The 20994-nt window shown below is 37.2% G+C and overlaps 1 protein-coding gene across 8 annotated transcripts in view; it reads right to left on the bottom strand.

Moving 5' to 3' along the window:
• Positions 1-20994, bottom strand: part of LOC117330562 (plexin-B-like) — a 129583-nt gene that overhangs the window by 81560 nt on the left and 27029 nt on the right. For 4 of the 8 annotated variants that reach the window (XM_033888961.1, XM_033888968.1, XM_033888969.1 and 1 more), the window contains exon 1: positions 691-1283. The gene's annotated coding sequence lies outside the window, so the exon portion shown is untranslated. Of the gene's footprint in view, positions 1-690; positions 1284-12454; positions 12522-20994 lie in introns of those variants that run through there. The other 4 variants (XM_033888964.1, XM_033888962.1, XM_033888963.1 and 1 more) reach the window with 2 other exon arrangements.

Here is a 20994-nt window from a genome sequence, read left to right as displayed (position 1 = left end):
CACGGTCAACACAATTAATACACACAAGCATCATCAATACGTTTGTATTGGTTACCTTCATCGTTCAAAGATACATTTGCACAAAAATATTGTAAAGTACATCTGAAATTTTTTAAATGCTCTAGAGTCAAACAAAAATATTTGAAATATTTTAAATAGTTCTCCTTCTATCCAGGCCAACAACAAATAATTGAACTTTTTCAAATGCAGCATGCAAAATCATACCACAATACAATCAATTGACTAGTACAGGTACACAAATTTTCTAAATACAGACAATTTTTTAAATGAAACCACATAAAAGAAATTGCCATGAGCTAGCCTGCTCTTACAAATCCACAACTTCAGCCATCCAAACTTAAAAATATCTTTAGTATGGTGAAATCAATCTGTAAACTCACACAAACAAAAGCTGTAAATACTTATAAACATTTCCTACACAGCTTCATAAACAAATACAGCAAGTAAATTCACACAAATGGATGACAGTACGATACATCCCTACAGTGCGTATATATATATAATATATACCAGTACAGTTAAAGTTTTATGGGTCTACTTACAAATTTGAAATGTCATTCATCAACTTGTGCTTTACCTGCTAAAGGGTAAAACAGATCTACAGTAGATGAAGATACATGTTTGATGACCCAGTAGACCTTTTGTCATGTAAGTAATTTGTATACCTACCGGCAGTGTTATAGTTTGGTCCCTAGAAAATCATTATAATCCCATGTGAGTAGATAGGTGCTCCCTCAAATGACAGAAAAAACTAAGTGTACCACCAGCACCAGCACCTCGCTAACTGAGAATACTCGAGGCTAAATGGATCCCTGGGATACTAAGGCTGTAGGTCCACACTGATCTGTAACCCACATGGCTTGTACCACATTGCCTTTCTTCCCTCACGGCCACAGACGGCTACCTCAGGCGTGACATCACATATGATTTACAGTAAGCAAATGAAGCCATCATCGCTGTATATATTAAATGGGGTTGTTTTTTTTTATGTCTAAATTAAATGGCGGAATAAAAGTCAGTCGAAGTGGGGTAGATTATAAGTGTCCCCACATTTATGAGGAATTTCCAGCATATTCTACACCCCCTGTATATTGATCAAGTCTTAATCATATTACACACACACATGGGCCCAGCATACCAGCAACATAAATGGTGAATTACCACACATGTATTGATAACCAAATAACATTTAATACTGAAACCATAAATGGTATTGATCTGCTTAAGGATGTTTTGTGAGAATATCTGTTTTTGAAATTATGGAGCACTCACAATTTCTCTTTTCACAATTTCTCTGTAATTTTTTCATTCTTGTGTATTTGGATTTTAAAGAAAACTGAAATAACATATGAATTTCTTAAGAAAAGCAATGTTTGTAGCTTAAATATATAGTTTATATATAAATCCTACTGTACCGTATATATCCTAATAAATCTTACTCCATTGTACTATATATATCCTAATAAATCTTACTCCATTGTACTGCATGTATATATCCTAATAAGTCTTACTCCATTGTACCGTATATATCCTAATAAATCTTACTCCATTGTACTATATATCCTAATAAATCTTACTCCATTGTACCGTTTATATCCTAATAAATCTTACTCCATTGTACCGTATATATCCTAATAAATCTTACTCCATTGTACCGTATATATCCTAAAAAGTCTTACTCCATTGTACTGTATATCCTAATAAATCTTACTCCATTGTACCGTATATATCCTAATAAGTCTTACTCCATTGTACTATATATATCCTAATAAATCTTACTCCATTGTACCGTTTATATCCTAATAAATCTTACTCCATTGTACCGTATATATCCTAATAAGTCTTATCTCTATCCTAATAAATCTTACTCCATTGTACCGTATATATCCTAATAAGTCTTACTCCATTGTACCGTATATATCCTAATAAGTCTTACTCCATTGTACAGTGTATACCTTGTTTTACAATATTGTACCGTGTATAACTTGTTTTACAATATTGTACTGTGTATACCTTATTTTACAATATTGTACTGTGTATACCTTAAACAATATTGTACCTTATATAAGAATCCTGTGCTGACACACATGATGTCTTTATGAAACTGATCGATCTAGTATAGTTTTAACAGTTTTTTCTGATACAGAAAAATCTTTGTTTTATGTATATCTACAAAACTAAACTTCATCAAGTCTGTGAGGGTAATTTACCTGACTTAGGACACATCGCCATTCTGTCTGATATCCCACTAAAAGGGCCTCAAATAACCCTTACTGAACAGCCATATTAATAACGCACATGTTAACATTGTCCAGATATTTGCTGATAATCATTTTCAGACTATTTATATTTATATATGTATACAAATGTTCTACAAGTCATGCTTATAAAATCCTTGCACACCTCCCTGTAAATAATTGGCATATTTGACAACACAGGAAGATAATCAATAGCTGACACAATAGTCTTGTGGACAGGTGAGAATTCGTTCATTGTCTGGTGCCCAATCACAATACAAATCTCTGATATTTACCTCCGAGCCAAACCATTGATTTTCATCACTGCATGAATTCCAGGAGTGATAGAATCATGGAAAAAGTTTTTAATATTTTAACAGTCCTGACCATATATAAAACAAAAGAACTGACCAAGCCCTGGTTAACTGAATTGTCGACTAAGGTTGGTTGCATTAATTAAATCAAAGAGGTATAGTTATAGATAATTTAAACTGAATACTAACATAGTCTTTAAAATCTGTATAATATATGGCCTGTATGAAAAAAAAAATCCTGTTCCACTCATGGCCATTTTGAAAAGTCATGTCACTTAATAATGTGCCTTTCAACATTTTTAAAAGCAATCTCTAGAATCCATCTGAAAATTTCCCCCAAAATCACTTATATAAAATATTGAATATCAGAATCTTTTCATGTTGAAATTGACAACTATAAGGTACTCACACTTGAAGATGTTGATTTCAATCTGTAACATTTGATAGCGACACCGAAATAGACATCAGAATAATTTTCCTCAGTTTATCAACAAACATCTACATCGTAAATTGTGGATATTTAAAGGTGAACCAAGAATACCTGTTCCCTGTACTTAATTAGGCTCCATCATGTTGTACACGGCAAAGGTAAGTTGTATACAATTACAGGACGACGGGATCATTGCCAATTAACTTGTCCCTTTAAGGGACTGTCTGTCACACTAATGCTCTAATTATATAAAGTCTTCATGGAACCTACGACCGACATAAAACACACTATGGAATACCAAGAGGTTTACATTTCATTTGATTCGTTAAATTCCAAACCTCTTCCAATTCAAAACAAAACAACTTTGCCTCACTTCAAAACTGTCATTTTATCGATAAAATTCAAAAGCGAGTGTAGCGCTGTGGTGTAAACTATTTATGTGGGTGAAGCCTTCTGTGTTAAACACTGGTATAGACTTTTGAGTTCTTGAAAAGGAAGTAAGGTTAGACCTGCGTGTAATTGGCACTTGTACGATCTAATCTCGCACCGACTAAATCACACTAATTGTCACACTTTAGATTCTTGGTAAAGTTCCATTGAGAAAATTTATATATATACTTTAATAAGGGAAAGAAGCCTAGAGGTCCAAAGGACCTGTATAAATCATCTGCATTAGTATCAATTTTAGCATAAATAAAGAGATAATTTATGTTTGCTTAATATGTCACAAAAAAAGCCATTTATTAAAGAAAAAACAGCCCCACTATTTGCCGATCACATATTGAATTAAAAAAAGATATCCATAGATGATATCATTTTATACATTTTGATTTTATTATCTTTTTCTATTATTTCAATTAAAAATCAGAAATATATGATACAAAAATATTCAATAAAATTCTTAACCTAGTGATACCAAAATGTGTTAAAAAGAATTTTAATCATTATACAACATGCACATACATGTACAATAATAACTGGTCAGCATTATTGTTTAATCAACAAAAACAAGTCAACATTTTACAAGATGGTGAGAAGTTTGCGTTTAATTTGAATTATTTACACATGTTATCCCCTTTATTTACATGTTCTCACATTAGTACTAAAGATTTAAGCCAAAGGCACTTCCTAAATCTGTTCAGCAGATCTGATTAAAATCAACAGGCCGCTACCACTTTACAGTAATTGTAGCCCATGATTTGTAAGGTTATGTAACCTTATCCAATCTGTGTTAAGTAGGACTACTAGCTTGACCTTCACCTAGCTGGTGTCCACCCTTGGGAAAAAAACTTTAAAAGTCTATATTCATACATTTAAAAAGATTGCTGAACAAAACAAAAAAAGAAGTAAATAACAACAGGGAAAAAATTAGCACTTTCAACAATGGTTTCTTTTTTCTCAGATGGAGCTGATTTGATGAACTTTCAGACTATGAATTTTATTTGAACACACAAAGTTTAACAAAGGATAATTCTATTATAACTATGTAAAAAATCTGTCTAGTATTTATTGTACTAGACTTGCCCCCTGTCTCTAGAATATCAAAATTATAAATATGATTGAGCTTTATGATTTTGGTCCCTAGGATATGTCTGATTCTAGATCCTAAGTTTAAGTTTAAGGGGGCGGCGGTGGCCGAGTTGATAAGGTATCCCGACACTTCATCACTAGCCCTCCACATCTGGGTTCGAGTTCGAAACCTGGCTGTTAATAGAACATTAAACAAAATAAACCAAATCCTAAGTTTCAAACTAGGGGCAGACAATCTAGTATTAGAATTTAGCTTAGGAAAGTCAACTTAACCAAAAAAAATCTTAAGTATTTTTTTTTTTACTAAAATCACTAAAATTGGAATTAGATTAGCATCATTAAATTGTGTAATAAAACATTTTTAGAATATCTATTTTTAAGAAGTTTTTTTTCTGTTTCAATTTAAGCCCAGCTAGGTCCCAATGGGATATCCCCCAGCTGAACATCAGGACGGAGCTTGCATGTGATGCTTTCTAAAGATACCACCCAAATCTTAAAACACTTATATAATTTTCCTGGTAGGAAGATTGATTTCCTTTTCCTTTTCACCGATGAGGAAGAAACAGTAATGATACTTAAAATCATACTTCATTTGACCCCAATAAAATTGCAGAGTCATTTAGGTATACTAAATATCAAAACCACAAATTTGTTAGAATCTTATTTCACACATAATATATGACATTTACACCAATAAAAAATAGTCCAGTCATACAGTGTTGTCAATAAGATATTGAAATGTAAGGAAGTTATATAGCCTAACTTAAAATCTTGATCTGATGATAATGTTAGATCTGACTATACAATTGTAGGTAATTTGGTGAAAAGTATGGCCTATCGCTCAGGGTTCTGAGTTTGATGTAAAGTCTATAGGGTTCTAGGTTTGAATCTTTGAAAGGATTTATTTGTTTCAGAGTATATACTCAGTCAATTGTAAATGAAGGAATGAATGAATGATGGAGTAAAGGAGAGGAGCACAAAAGAGTGATGGAGCAAGGGAAGGAAAAATTAAATGGAATGAAGGAGAGGGAGTGGAGGAATAAGATGAATGGTGGACAGAGCTAGGGAGTGGAAGAATAAGATTAACGGTGGAGAGAGGGAATTGGAAGAATAAAAACCGGTAAATGTTGAGATGGGGAGGAAGAATAACAGAGTGATGGAAAGAGGGAATGGAAGAATAAGATAAATGATGGAGAGAGCTAGGGAGTGGAAGAATAAGATTAACGCTAGAGAGAGGGAATTGGAAGAATAAGATACAGTAAATGTTGAGATGGGAGGAAGAATAACAGAGCGATAGAAAGAGAGAGTGGAAGAATAAGATAAATGATGGAGAGAGCTAGGGAGTGGAAGAATGATTAAGATTAATGGTGGAGAGAGGGAATTGGAAGAATAAGATACAGTAAATGTTGAGATGAGGAGGAAGAATAACAGAGCGATAGAAAGAGAGAGTGGAAGAATAAGATAAATGATGGAGAGAGCTAGGGAGTGGAAGAATAAGATTAACGCTGGAGAGAGGGAATTGGAAGAATAAAAACCGGTAAATGTTGAGATGGGGAGGAAGAATAACAGAGTGATGGAAAGAGGGAATGGAAGAATAAGATAAATGATGGAGAGAGCTAGGGAGTGGAAGAATAAGATTAACGGTGGAGAGAGGGAATTGGAAGAATAAGATACAGTAAATGTTGAGATGGGAGGAAGAATAACAGAGCAATAGAAAGAGAGAGTGGAAGAATAAGATAAATGATGGAGAGAGCTAGGGAGTGGAAGAATAAGATTAACGCTAGAGAGAGGGAATTGGAAGAATAAGATACAGTAAATGTTGAGATGGGAGGAAGAATAACAGAGCGATAGAAAGAGAGAGTGGAAGAATAAGATAAATGATGGAGAGAGCTAGGGAGTGGAAGAATGATTAAGATTAAAGGTGGAGAGAGGGAATTGGAAGAATAAGATACAGTAAATGTTGAGGTGGAGAGGAAGAATAACAGAGTGATAGAAAGAGAGGGTGGAAGAATAAGATTAACGACAGGGGTGGAACCATGCTCCATTACCTAGGGTTTTGTTCTTCGTGAAGAGAAACAGGTGGAAAGCAGTCAGCTCTTTGTAGCATGTGTCAAGTTTATTTACCTGATAAAAATCCAGAATTTACTAGCTGGCGGTAATATATCACAAGTTCTCAGACTCAATAACCACTATCTTCCCATACTCCACCATCCTCACCATTTAAGTCCGATTTAATTTGATTCACACCCCATCAGATTCTTAGAAGTGATAACAACAGATAGACCAAAGTTAGAACAAAACATCTCTTCCATCTTGGTTTTTTTTTTTGTAATTTTATATGCACATTTTCTCACAACATCCTGTTTCGGTGAAGTTTTCCACACACAATACAGATTTTTGGTGATGTCATCATGGAAATAACAGATATTTTCTTTGAAAAATATTTGCATGCACTCCCAAAGACGAAACATACTGATACGTAATTACATCTGGGATGTAAAGTCATCCATTCGGCAATTAAACATTTCAACTTTAAATGTTGCAAGGAAATCCTTGAACTATACTAAAAAATCCACAAATTGCAGATGTTCCCTGGAATGAAATATATATTAACCACAAAAATAACAGGATGGATGAAGAAAGAGATAGTTTTCATGTGTTCAACTTTTTGACCCTTATTCAGCAATTTAAAACCATCTGTTGATGAAGCTGGGATTCTGGGCTGATTTATAAATACTTATTTTTAAATTGAAGAGATTTTTTGTTATTTTTAATTTTAGATTTGTTTCAATATATTCTTTCACTTAGTTGAGTTTTGTAGATGTCATTATTTTTATCATTTAAGAGGTTATTTTTGGATCTCTCTTTGAAAGGAGAGCTTGATGAAAATGTCTTGTAGGTTTCACTTGACATAGAGACATCCGGATTGTGCCTGCTTGCAACATAAAACCTGTTAAATAACTATAAAGTACATTGACTGTTGTAGTTTTGAATCAAGATTAAAAATTACAACATATCACTGTATCATAGTTTCCATTCTTTTGGAATTAAAGATTGTTTCAAACATCTCAAATTTATTAAAGATTTTCTCCACTGAAGTATTTTCCTGTACATTAACTCATTAACACTTGAAATGTTACAGTTCAGCATTTGTAGGCAGTTTTTGTATCTGTGCCTCATTAACCTTTCCAATGGTCTGGTCTGCTAATTTGTATCACCAGCCTTTTAGTTAAATTGGTAGCACAACAGAAATTCTAAACATCTGGCAACTGAATGGTCAAGGCAAATCAGATTGTCTATCGGACAGTGTGGTAGTTCCTGATAATAGTGGGATGAATTCCTAAATTAGGTGATAGTGTTGTCCCTTCTGATCAGACTGAACCATCTCCAAACCTGGACATGTATATCCACAATCAAACAGTGTGAGATCTTCCTTTTCTCTAAAACTGGACATAAGAGAATAATAATCATTCACCCCCTTGGGAGTGAGACAAGAGATCTCAACCCCCAGGGTAAGATTCTAAAAAGCAAGCAGCAAACGTCATGTTTGGCAACTTAAATATCCCCCCTCGTGGTGATATATATTCCCTCGGGATGAGCTCTCCCTGTTTCGCCCCCAAGGGGGTGATAGGTACTCCCTCGGGATGAGATCTTCCTGTCTAGCCCCCAAGGGGTTGATAGGTACTCCCTCGGGATGAGATCTTCCTGTTTAACCCCAAGGGGATGATAGGTACTCCCTCGGGATGAGATCTCCCTGTCTTGCCCCCAAAGGGTTGATAGGTACTCCCTCGGGATGAGATCTCCCTGTCTCGCCCCCAAGGGGGTGATATGTACTCCCTCGGGATGAGATCTCCCTGTTTACCCCCAAGGGGGTGATAGGTACTCCCTCGGGATGAGATCTCCCTGTCTCGCCCCCAAAGGGTTGATAGGTACTCCCTCGGGATGAGATCTCCCTGTTTACCCCCAAGGGGGTGATATGTACTCCCTCGGGATGAGATCTTCCTGTCTCGCCCCCAAGGGGGTGATAGGTACTCCCTCAGGGTGAGATTCCTCTGTCTCGCCCCCAAGGGGGTGATAGGTACTCCCTCGGGATGAGATCTTCCTGTCTCGCCCCCAAGGGGGTGATAGGTACTCCCTCAGGGTGAGATTCCTCTGTCTCGCCCCCCAAAGTGTTGATAGGTACTCCCTCGGGATGAGATCTCCCTGTCTCGCCCCCAAGGGGATGATAGGTACTCCCTCGGGATGAGATCTCCCTGTCTCGCCCCCAAGGGGGTGATAGGTACTCCCTCGGGATGAGATCTCCCTGTCTTGCCCCCAAGGGGGTGATATATACTCCCTCGGGATGAGATATCCTTGTCTCGCCCCCAAGGGGGTGATAGGTACTCCCTCGGGGTGAGATCTTCCTGTCTAGCCCCCAAGGGGTTAAAAGGTACTCCCTTGGGATGAGATCTCCCCGTCTCGCCCCCAAGGGAGCGATAGATATTACAGAAGGCTATGGGACAGTGAAGTGAGTCCTGAAATACTGCCCTAATGGTCAGACCTAACCATTCATATGGCAGTAAGGCATCTGCTAAATCCTTTTTCTCTCTAATTTAGCTGCAAAGGAGGTTGCCAATGGCTATTGCATGTGAACATTACTGGCTCGGACCACCCCGTACTGCAATTTGTCTAATCATGTGTTAATTCTAGATCTCATTTCCTGTCGAGTCATCGGCTTTGGAAACGATGCAAGTTTTTTAACAATTAGAACAAACATGTGAGACCTGCCTTTGTCTGAATTGTAAATCGTTTTACCAGTAAACATGCTATTTAACAAACAAATTAGAAAACATCACAAAAAACCTCAAGAAAACAAATTTCACTGAGATTGCAATATCCTCTACAGTTAAGTGATTTCCAGATAACCCATCGGAAGTTTTTTTTTAATCGATAACAATATCAAATCCTTGATAAGATGGAACTAGGTTTTTATTACAAATATAAAGGATTCATTTTGCTTCATCTATCCTACTTCGCACGGAAGACCTAACACAAATTGGTTTCTGGGAGCAGTGATTTGGAGAATGGATGTGGACTGAATGTCTACCCAACAATTAAATTGAGAGTATGAAATCTTGATCACTACAATATCAACCATACCAAGACTGAGTCCTTTGTAACAGATCCCCACTACCAAACAAATTGAGAGCCTTTGTTTGATTGTCAACCGAAATACCAAAAGTTGTTTCCATAAATGTTTCATAATCTAAAGCATATCTTTTAAATATCTGCTTATCTTCTTATTTTATTTATATTCTTTTTATTTTTTTGGTTATTTTTTAATAACTAATGAATCATTTTAAATTTTTTTCAAAAATAATTTCTGGTTTCCGATATTTGTCTTAGATAAAACTTTTTACAACAGATAAGAAACACAGATTAATTATTATTCTTTCTCCTTTTAACATCACTACATGTTACTAGACATAAGACGTTTAACATCCAAGTCTTGATGACTGAAATCCTGCTACAGAGGAGGCACATTTTAATATACAACTATGGAGAATTCAGAGAAAGTAAATATACAGATATATCTATCCAACAGCTGTTACCAGGAAGTTCAGACACAAAGACACTATCAGTACAAAACCCTAAAACTTCCATCATCCAAGTTGTTTGGTGGTTTTTATGGGGGTAGTAAGGGAACTGTTAAACTCTAATGAACCAACCACTAGTGCGGTCACCATACATCATATTGTTCCTCCGACACCTCCCCCCCCCCCCCTCCCACTCCTCCTCTCCCCCCTCCTCTCCTCCTCCTCCTATATCTCACATATCTATATCTCATCCCTTCCCTCATCATCTCCTTCCCCCTCTGTACATCAAATAGCTGATCCCACTCACACTTTTATCCCCCCCCCCCCAATAACAAACTACAAGAAGTACCTGGTATTGGGACAAATAGTTCTTTACTATATATTTCCTGAATTTTGCCAAATTCTTTGTTCTCAATGGATTTTCTTGAAATTTTGTACACTAGTAGACAATTGTTCTCTCTCGATTTCTGTACATCCTGCCCCCCTCCCTATATTTCCAGACTCCCTTTCTGTAACCTCTTCCCCCCCCCCCCCCCTTTCTACTAACCCTCCCCACCTCTAGTTCACTCCACCTATTTTATACCACCTCTTCCCCACTCTATAGTTTCCGCCATCAGAGCTGACTTGGGGACCAGGAGGTTCAATTTCATGGTAAAGACATTACATGCTGGATAGTGAAAACAGCTGTTAAATGGTCAATTGACCATGTCATTGCCTCCTGGTCAGCCATTGGGTTGGTTACCGATGGAGCGTGGTGCATACATCACCATTCTGTCAGATATGAAATGCAACTCTGGTTTCTCCATTTGGAAACGCATCAAACATGTAACGAATCCTCCCATATATCATATCACTTAAATCTCTGCCCTTAAGTGAAACTTTTTTCTTCCATGAAGAGATATAATTTCATCACAATGTGTAATATTGGTAAAATGAATCTTTGAGATTTTCATCTCATATGCCATAGTATGTCTAAGAAGCAGTGTCTAAGATGCTTTGCGCCTGATCTTCATGGTCACTTCAATCAATACACCTTCAGTTAAGATAGCATAATTGGATTTTGGGCAGAAAATAGGCATTTAACGCTGCTAGTGTTTATGAGGAAGCAGCCAATTGGGACCGTAGTTACAGACACCCTCTTATCCTTGAAATATCCAAGGTCAACGACTCGGAGACGACGACTCGGAGACGTCACCACTTCCTTTACTCAATAGACAGAGGAATTTAAAACATGTTTCTCATATAAGTTAAGAGAATCCATGCTCTGCTTCCACTTTTGAAATGATACAACTTCAGATATTTACTACAAAAGTTATTTTCTTTGTTTAGTTTTTTTAAATTATTTTTTGGCTATTTTTGATGATAAACAAAATTTCAAAAACCTTAAGCACTAAATTCACAAAGAAACTTATGGTTCGTTTCAAATTTTGCAAAAAAATAAACAATCTCTACAGAATCCAAAACCTGCATATTTACTTAATCATCCAGGATTTTCCAAAAAACAATGATTGACATCTCAAATACAATGTCATGTCAAAGTTTTAAAGTATTTCTCTGTATATTAACATTAGATCTTTTACCATGTATTGACCACATCTGTAAGAGAGAAGTCAAAATTTGTTAACTGGGCACAGTGGCTCAAAGGTCATTTGCTTACTTTCATTTCTGCTTTACTTAAAAAAACCTGTTTGTATTCCGTAAAATAGGCAGGTAGGAGAAGATTGGTGAGAGTTTTGCAAACTTTGTCGTGTTACTTTTACCAGAAATGATCAGGATTTTAAAACTGTTGTTAAACTGTGGTATGCCTGAATAAGTAATCCCTGGAGATCTCCAATTTATGTAGATTTCAAACCTGGAGGGTTTTGAACTGTTACTTATATTTAGTCAGACCTTTTCGTTGCCTAAACATTACATTACACCTCGTATACATAGAGCATGTCTAAATCAGTTTGATACCAACATTTTGCACTGGAGAATTCCAAATATTTATGGAATAAAAAAAATGTAGGCTCTAGTCCAAAACTAGAGACTTATCATATTCAAACTCAAAGTGGAAATGATAGGGACATGTGATCACTTACAAACATGTCTTCTGTAGTAATGAATACTATTCCAAGGTCACAAACTACCAGAATATTGGATTATCAATACGATTTGTAATTCACAATGCAGGCAAGTTAAACTTTAGCTATGTACTGTTAAGTGTCTGTAGAAGGAGAATGACTTTGCACTACTTTTTTAACTCCCTGGATAATGGATAAGATCTGAGTGTTTGTCTCTGACCACAAACAAATCCACAGGTAAACACTTAACACAGGTAAAAAAAAAAAAAATTGAAATACTTACCAGCTTAGAGAAATTGGTGTTGAATATGGTACTGGTAATATTCCACAATATCAGTGCTGGAACAAACCTGTCAAAAAGAACGAAAATGGTTTTGTATCAACACTGATCAATACAGGTTCCGAACATTTAAAAAAACTTTTATATATATACCTTTAACTAAGTACTAGAGTATAATATCACAAGTATGGCCAGACTTCCTACAGGTATATCCAATTTGACAGTGGATATGGGTGTCTTACAGACGACATACCAGTACTTCCTTTTACTCAGACACTGGGCCCCAATCTGTAGGGTTCAGGACTTCTGACCCTTTTACCCGATTAGGCCAAATTGAATGACCAATTAACTGACCAGTTACCCTCTGGGTAGTATGGACACCTTATGAAGGCAGACGTCCTTGATCAGATTAACATTGATCTGATGAGGGCGATTCCAAATTACATTGCATGTCTATAACATAGTGATACTGCATGTATGTAGAGTTATATCTGCCATTGGGGTATTCTCTCCTTCTTATCCAGAGTTTTACGAGTGTCCACATTAAACACCTAACTGTTAGTGTAATAAACCTGACCATCAATGAAGGAATTAAAGCTGATTGACCCTGTATCTAAACTATCCCTGTCGCTATCATACCTGTGAAGTGTTCCTCTTTACTCTATGTGTGGAGACCACCAAACCCAGGAATGACCTGACGTGGAAACTCCGGAGATAGGGACCCCCGATCCATGAAAGTTATGATCAATAAACAATCTTCTTTCCTAGTCGGATCGATGATTGAGGACGAGAGTGCTGGATAAAAGTGTTTGCGAGGAATAATTGAATTCCTCAGAATTGTTTACACATCATTAGTATAGGACATTTGATACAACGCAGACGACTTAGGAAAACACAAGGCCGAAATTTTCCGGGATTTGTCATCGGTCACCAAGATGCGATTCCATATTAGGATATTATTACTAAGCCTCGGTACACTTATCTCCAAACGTCCAGTGTTTAAGTACCCCCGTATCTACACAAACTCACAACACACTTAAGTCCTTTATGAATTATATGTTTAAATTACTGCGTAATATTTTCCCAGTGGTAGACCTATCAAAAGCGTCTGGAGAAGCATAGGTCCGATTGTTGCTAATGGTGTTTCAATGGCGGTAATAGATTTTTGTCCTAGGCTGTCAATGGTATTAGCATATTGTCTGAGAGGTTGCAAATGACCGACAATAAATTCCTATATAAACCCAATAAATTCAATGAATTTGTATTTAGTCCCAAACAGGTACTGTTAACACTAGAATACCCCAATGACATTGATAACATAGTCAACCTATCTCCAAACACAAAAACTGATGTCCCAATGAAATCTGTACACTCTGAAATTAAGGATCACACTTAAATCAGGTAGAGACCAATACAATTTTGAACCCAAAAATTAACCATTAAAGGATTCAGATCTTACAACTATACAAAGAACACACTGAACAAGCAGATAAAATATCTGGACCAAGCCATTGTAAATGATACTGAGTGGAATTTTGATTGTATCGGATCCAACACAATCGCAGTTGATTGAGACATTATAGAGGATACATTGGCATAAAGCCGTGACATGGGCGAGACTGGGATAGCTATGAGTTATGACAGAGAAACTTGTGCTGCCATAAATGTGTCAATTTGTGTTGGACATTTATGGCAGAGTAACATGTTCCATAGTGGCTGTAATTGTATCAATTAGACACGGACAGGTGGGAGATTTAACCCCATAATGTCTACCACACAAGTTTGGACTGTCTCACCAAAATGTCCTATGGTCTAAGCGACACTGTCAAATATCATAGATAAATTCTCATCCATCCAGGCCCCCCTCATACATTCATTAAACCATATATTTCTATGTAACCCTGTATAATCTGGACACCTGTATAAACCAGACAACTAGGTCCCACTGTATACATTTCTATGTAACCCTGTATAATCTGGACACCTGTATAAACCAGACAACTAGGTCCCACTGTATACATTTCTATATAACCCTGTATAATCTGGACACCTGTATAAACCAGACAATTAGGTCCCACTGTATACATTTCTATGTAACCCTGTATAATCTGGACACCTGTATAAACCAGACAACTAGGTCCCACTGTATACATTTCTATGTAACCCTGTGTAATCTGGACACCTGTATAAACCAGACAACTTGGTCCCACTCTATACATTTTTGTGACCTGTATAATCTGGACACCTGTATAAACCTGACAACTAGACCCGAAATTTACATTTTTATGCAGCCCTGTATGCTCTGGACACCTGTATAAACCAGACAACTAGGTCCCACTGTATACATTTCTATGTAACCCTGTATAATCTGGATACCTGTATAAACCAGACAACTAGGTCCCACTGTATACATTTCTATGTAACCCTGTATAATCTGGATACCTGTATAAACCAGACAACTAGGTCCCACTTTGTACATTTCTATGTAACCCTGTATAATATGGACACCTGTATAAACCAGACAACTAGGTCCCACTGTATACATTTCTATGTAACCCTGTATAATCTGGACACCTGTATAAACCAGACAACTAGGTCCCACTGTATACATTTCTATGTTACCATATATAATCTGGACACCTGTATAAACCAGACAACTAGGTCCCACTGTATACATTTCTATGTAACCCTGTATAATCTGGACAACTCTATACTCTACAGCTCCACTGTATACGCTCAAAGTTACGTTAACTTAACGGTTATAAAATAAAAATCTTGTTAATCAATACATAAGATTTGGTCTCCAATATTTGTGCTGATCTACATCTGAAGCTTTTGTCATTGTTACCCAACGTTTCCCCCATTCCCAGAGTTATCTCCCCATAGTGTCATACAACACACCAATCACAACAAAAGCAGTGCCTTTGTTTTATGGTTGTGTTGAACAGTAATCACCAATCTCACACCGTTAACACACATTAGTGCCCTATCAGCTAGCCCTTGGGGATAATAAACACAGGAAACCAAGGTAGGGCTGGTCCCTTCACAGGGTGACAGGGGACAATCTCAGGGCCCCTTGACTTGTGCCTGCCCCTTTGACTCGAGTGGGAGACAATCTAGACCCTTTGATGCCCTGTGTCTGGCATGCCTCTGTAATCTGGCAGAATGAAATGGAGACAGATGTCATTAGGACCTTAAAGTAGACACCCCTCCCCCTGGCCAATGATACTACCCCCCACCACCACCCTCTGTACCCAGTCACATGACCCTTCAAGGTCAGATGCGGTGCTGATGAGGTCGTTGGTGATGTCATCAAGAAGATCGACACTGGTGTATTCCTATACCACTTGCCGACAAAACCACACTTGGGTGTCAATGATTGAATGAAATTTCAGCAATTTTTCAAATTTGACTTAAAGAAATTGCCTTTTATATTGTCAATTTGTAGTATTAGCTCTGGGCTGTTAAACCTTGCAACATCTGGCAGGATATTATCTACTGAGATGGGAGGCTGCACTGTCTGACTCCCCAGGGAACCATTAAACTTCACAGAACAAATTAGTCTCTCATTCTATTCTGTTCACTAAAAGCCAACAGCATTTCTACTCGTTACAAGAGGAAATACACAAATGCAATATTCTAGAATCTTATCAACTCGACCTATCATGTTTTCATTGTCGCAAAGGAATAATGTGCGAACACTTTTATTGCGATGATATTTTTAAACATTTGTAGGTTAAAAGATTATCAAGCATTTTCCATGGCAATGATTCTGTGGGGAAAACAAATTGTTATTAACTCCATTTTGTTGGTATTTATAGCTATTTATTGTATTTTGAGTATTGTGTTTATTTTCTGAAGCTGTTTACTCTGCATCAAGTTGATCTATTCTTTCTAATGTCTCATTAGATGCTCACTTTTTTTAACAAATTTACAGAAACGGAAAGTGCATGAGGAGTTCAAATGACTCCCTTGAGGTTACTGGAGCAACCAATCAGATCCAAGCATACCTGTCATGATTGTAGATACCTGTAATCAGGGAATTTGAACACCCCTGTGCTTGTGTAGGTAAACTACATCTTACATGTCATCAGGCTCAATGTATCAGGGCTTCAGATGCTGAAGATCTGATACAGATGGGAACTCACCTGTAGTACACACCTGTATTACAGGTGAGATAAATACCTGCAATAGAGGTGAGACAGGCCAGACTCATTCTAACACAGTGTCAAATGCATCAATTATTTACATAAGGTAAGAACAAGTAAATCAATCACAGTTCTCCAGTCTTGCATAAAAAGTGTAGTCATTTCACAGTTCTGATAGCTTCTCATGCAATATTTCCACTGTGTAGGAACTGTGATGTGATTGGAACCACTAGATGGGAGCTCAATGTGTTGTTAATCACTAAGTGAGACCTGTATATGGTGATTATCACTGGGTGGGGACTGTGATGTGGTGGTAATCACTGGGTGGGGACTGTGATGTGGTGGTTATCACTGGATGAGGACTGTGATGTGGTGGTAATCACTGGGTGGGGACTGTGATGTGGTGGTAATCACTGGATGGGAGCTGTGATGTGGTGGTAATCACTGGATGGGAGCTGTGATGTGGTGGTAATCACTGGATGGGGACTGTGATGTGATGGTAATCACTGGGTGGGGACTGTGATGTGATGGTAATCACTTGGTGGGGACTGTGATGTTGTGGTAATCACTGGGTGGGACTGTGATGTGGTGGTAATCACTGGGTGGGGACTGTGATGTGGTGGTAATCACTGGGTGGGGACTGTGATGTGGTGGTTATCACTGGGTGGGAGGTGTGATGTGGTGGTTATCACTGGGTGGGACTGTGATGTGGTGGTTATCACTGGGTGGGGACTGTGATGTGGTGGTTATCACTGGGTGGGGACTGTGATGTGGTGGTAATCACTGAGTGGGGACTGTGATGTGGTGGTAATCACTGGGTGGGGACTGTCATGTGGTGTGGTAATCACTGGATGGGAGGTGTGATGTGGTGGTTATCACTGGGTGGGAGGTGTGATGTGGTGGTAATCACTGAGTGGGGACTGTGATGTGGTGGTTATCACTGGGTGGGGACTGTGATGTGGTGGTAATCACTGGGGTGGGACTGTTGATGTGTGGTTTATCACTGGGTGGGAGATGTGATGTGGTGGTTATCACTGGGTGGAGGTGTGATTTGATGGTTATCACTGGGTGGGGACTGTGATGTGGTGGTTATCACTGGGTGGGGACTGTGATGTGGTGGTTATCACTGGGTGGGGACTGTGATGTGGTGGTTATCACTGGGTGGGGACTGTGATGTGGTGGTTATCACTGGGTGGGGACTGTGATGTGGTGGTTATCACTGGGTGGGGACTGTGATGTGGTGGTAATCACTGGGTTGGGTTTGTTGTACATTGGTAGTATATATGTAGTTTAGGGCTCTCTAGTACATGCAGTAGTTAGTATTACATTGCCAATTCCAACATGGCAACAAAAAATATTTGAAAACAAGTAAAATGCAATTATTCGCTGGCTCTATGTCTGCAGATAGGCAGATCTATACAAGTTACTGGTCCCATGATGGCACTAGATTTGCCTTAATTTAAATGACAGAGAAAATGAAACCCACACAATGTGAAGGTTAGGGGATGGTGAATCACACTATAGGGGTCCCAAGGGCCTGGATCTTGGCTTTTCTGTTGCCATGATACATGTACTGAATGGATATCTTACCCGAAAACTTCCTTTGAAAATATCCTCCGTATGAATTTACTACTGATTTGAAATAAAAAAAACATTGACATGAATCAGATCAGTGGAAATTAGAAACTATTGATTACAACTTTCGTGTAACCTAAATATAGCAACTGCATTTTTTTTTTCATTTTTTTAAATGTAGGTACAAAATTGTAATAAATGCTGTAAAATAACCAGTTATACACACAGTAACCAAATCTGTTTTGTGACTACTGACTTTAACACAAGATCATTGTCTACTTGACTACAGTTTTATCAGCACAAACATTTAACCAAGGTCAGCCTGTTGGATTTAAAATTATGAAGATATTTTCAATTTTGTAATATTACCTTGTGCTATATTGACCTGAACATTCCAGACCTTCTCACCATATTTAACTCTGATGATATAATATGGGTTTCAAATAGTAGCAGAGTTTTTTGTCGAGAAACCATGGTAACGTGATAGAAGTAACTGTAGTCACATAAATAAGTTTTAAACGAGAACGAATGAGAAATGAATGGCTAAACACAATTTAAAAGTTATTGGGCGTCTTTGCTATCAATTTGACAAAACTGGGAAAAAATCTTGTCTGCAATTTATCTGTTGCATCATGCACGCATGTCTTTTCTCTGCTCAAACATCATGGCGTGCATGTGATGGTGTCGTTATTCACGGCGCCAGTTGATAAATTTACGCCGCTGCTTTAAACAATGTTAATCATTCTGGCAAAATTTCACAAGGCACCAGCACATGGTAACAGGGCCTACAGATACATAGACCCACAAATTGGAACATTTCTCTAATAATCTACAACACTGAATTTTTGTAAATATTTCTGCCACTATTCTTCTGATGACAAAATTGGGTGAATTTGTGAAAAGGAACAAAGAGTTCTTGTTTCATTAGGCTTGGTAAATATTCATGATATTATTTTGCTTGAAAATTATGTAACACATGCAAATGACTATTATCACAAAACATATACTTAACCTGATTTACATAATATAGTACTGAAAAAAAAAATCAATGTTTTACTCATGATTTTACAACTTAATGATATATTTATTCAAATCTCCTAACTCCTGTTTTAGACAATATACATTTATGTTAATTTTCAATTTTCCTATTTAACCAAAATGTTGGTATTTATATGACAAATGTTTTAATAAAAAAAGATGCATATATTTGAAAAAAAAAACCAACAAAAATTGAAATACTTCAAATGTTTGAAAGGGTTGGTATATAAGGCCATTTTTGAACCCCTCACTGATTTTGAATGCGAGGCCTGATATATGTCCTTGTGACAAATCTCACAAATAATATCCTGTATGTTCTCTATGTCCTGTCCAGTTTTCAACAGCAACACTGGACTTCCAGCTGTTCTAAATAAGCCAAAGTTGTCTCCCTTGTCAGAGCTAAGATAAACGGTCTACGACATCTGCATTTCTTCAACATATATCAGACTCGTAGTATCCTTATCTCAACATATACAACATATCAAAGGATATTTATTGATCAAGCAGTTACAGGGATGAGGCAGTTTATGATCCACTGATATTCTCCAACACAGATTCCTGAAACTCCCATTTTGTATTAACCGTTACTTCCTCAAAAATAATTATGGCACAAAATTCAGTCTGTACTATAATAATTTAGATTTAAGGTTTTCTTAAAGTTCTTTTTCACTAAAAATAAAAATTATATTATTGAATTAATATATAAAAGGTAATTTGTACTTATTAAGTTAGATTTACTTTTTTACTGATCGTTAATTGATTTTTATTTCAGATCAGAAACCATGACAACCAAGCGATGTTATGTACATTAAACATGATACAGTACAAAAAGGCTGTTGTCAAGGTCATATAGGGCTGTAAAAAGTTGCATTCCATAAATAAACAGGCACTTTGTTGTAGATAAAACGATATCAATGTAAGGTAGTTAAAAACCGATTTCATGCCTGGTAATTATGTCCCTTTTAGGAGATGTAACAAAAATTTTCTAAAGAAGACAAAACATCAATTACGAAAGCCTTAAGTACTCAATGCGTCAGACATCTCTTTTTTTTCCTCTATCTAAAAGTCCAACACACAAAAGGGGAACATAATCGTGTTGTAACTGATCAAGGCTTCGTAATTATACCAGATATATTTCAGGGTAACAAAATACACCAAACGCTCATAAAAACTGAGTCTAGTAGTTTACAGAAGGACCTATAGGTCAAAGTTGTTATTGTTAAGAGATTTGATCTGCCTGTCCTATTACACAGCCAATTAGAGGCTGATCCCATTACCAGACAGTACCACACTGTAGGAGGGGGCCTGCACACCAACACAAATACCAGGTTGACTAACCCACTGAAGCAGTCTGCAACTTTAAAGAGCCAACAAATTGAATCGATTTAACTGTTACAAAATAGAACCGTGAAAATGGCGATTTTTTATTCAGTTCACACAGGTAATATAATTTCATACACAGAACAAAAACAGTTACGAGATATTTAAGTAGAATGATTTTTTAACTGTACGTGGCGACAGCTTTATAACTATGGGAAATTCAGTACTAAGTCCTTTGTGGCTGATGACCTGCGGTTTATACCGACTGGTAATGGATATTTGGAAATTTGGTGCTGAATCATATATAGTCTATGGGGTTGTGGGGTAGGGTAGTGAATCACACTCCAATCACCTAGGTAACAAGGGTTTTATATACCTGGATTGGACGTGAAAAGCTACGGAGTCACCTGCCATGGGTTCCCCAAGGTACTCCAAAACAGGACTGCTGCAGGCCAACAGAAG

The sequence above is a fragment of the Pecten maximus genome, chromosome 7, assembly GCF_902652985.1.
Source record: "Pecten maximus chromosome 7, xPecMax1.1, whole genome shotgun sequence".
Lineage (NCBI taxonomy): Eukaryota > Metazoa > Mollusca > Bivalvia > Pectinida > Pectinidae > Pecten > Pecten maximus.
Note: the sequence above shows the minus strand (reverse complement) of the source record. Positions and strands in the feature narration are given on the sequence as shown.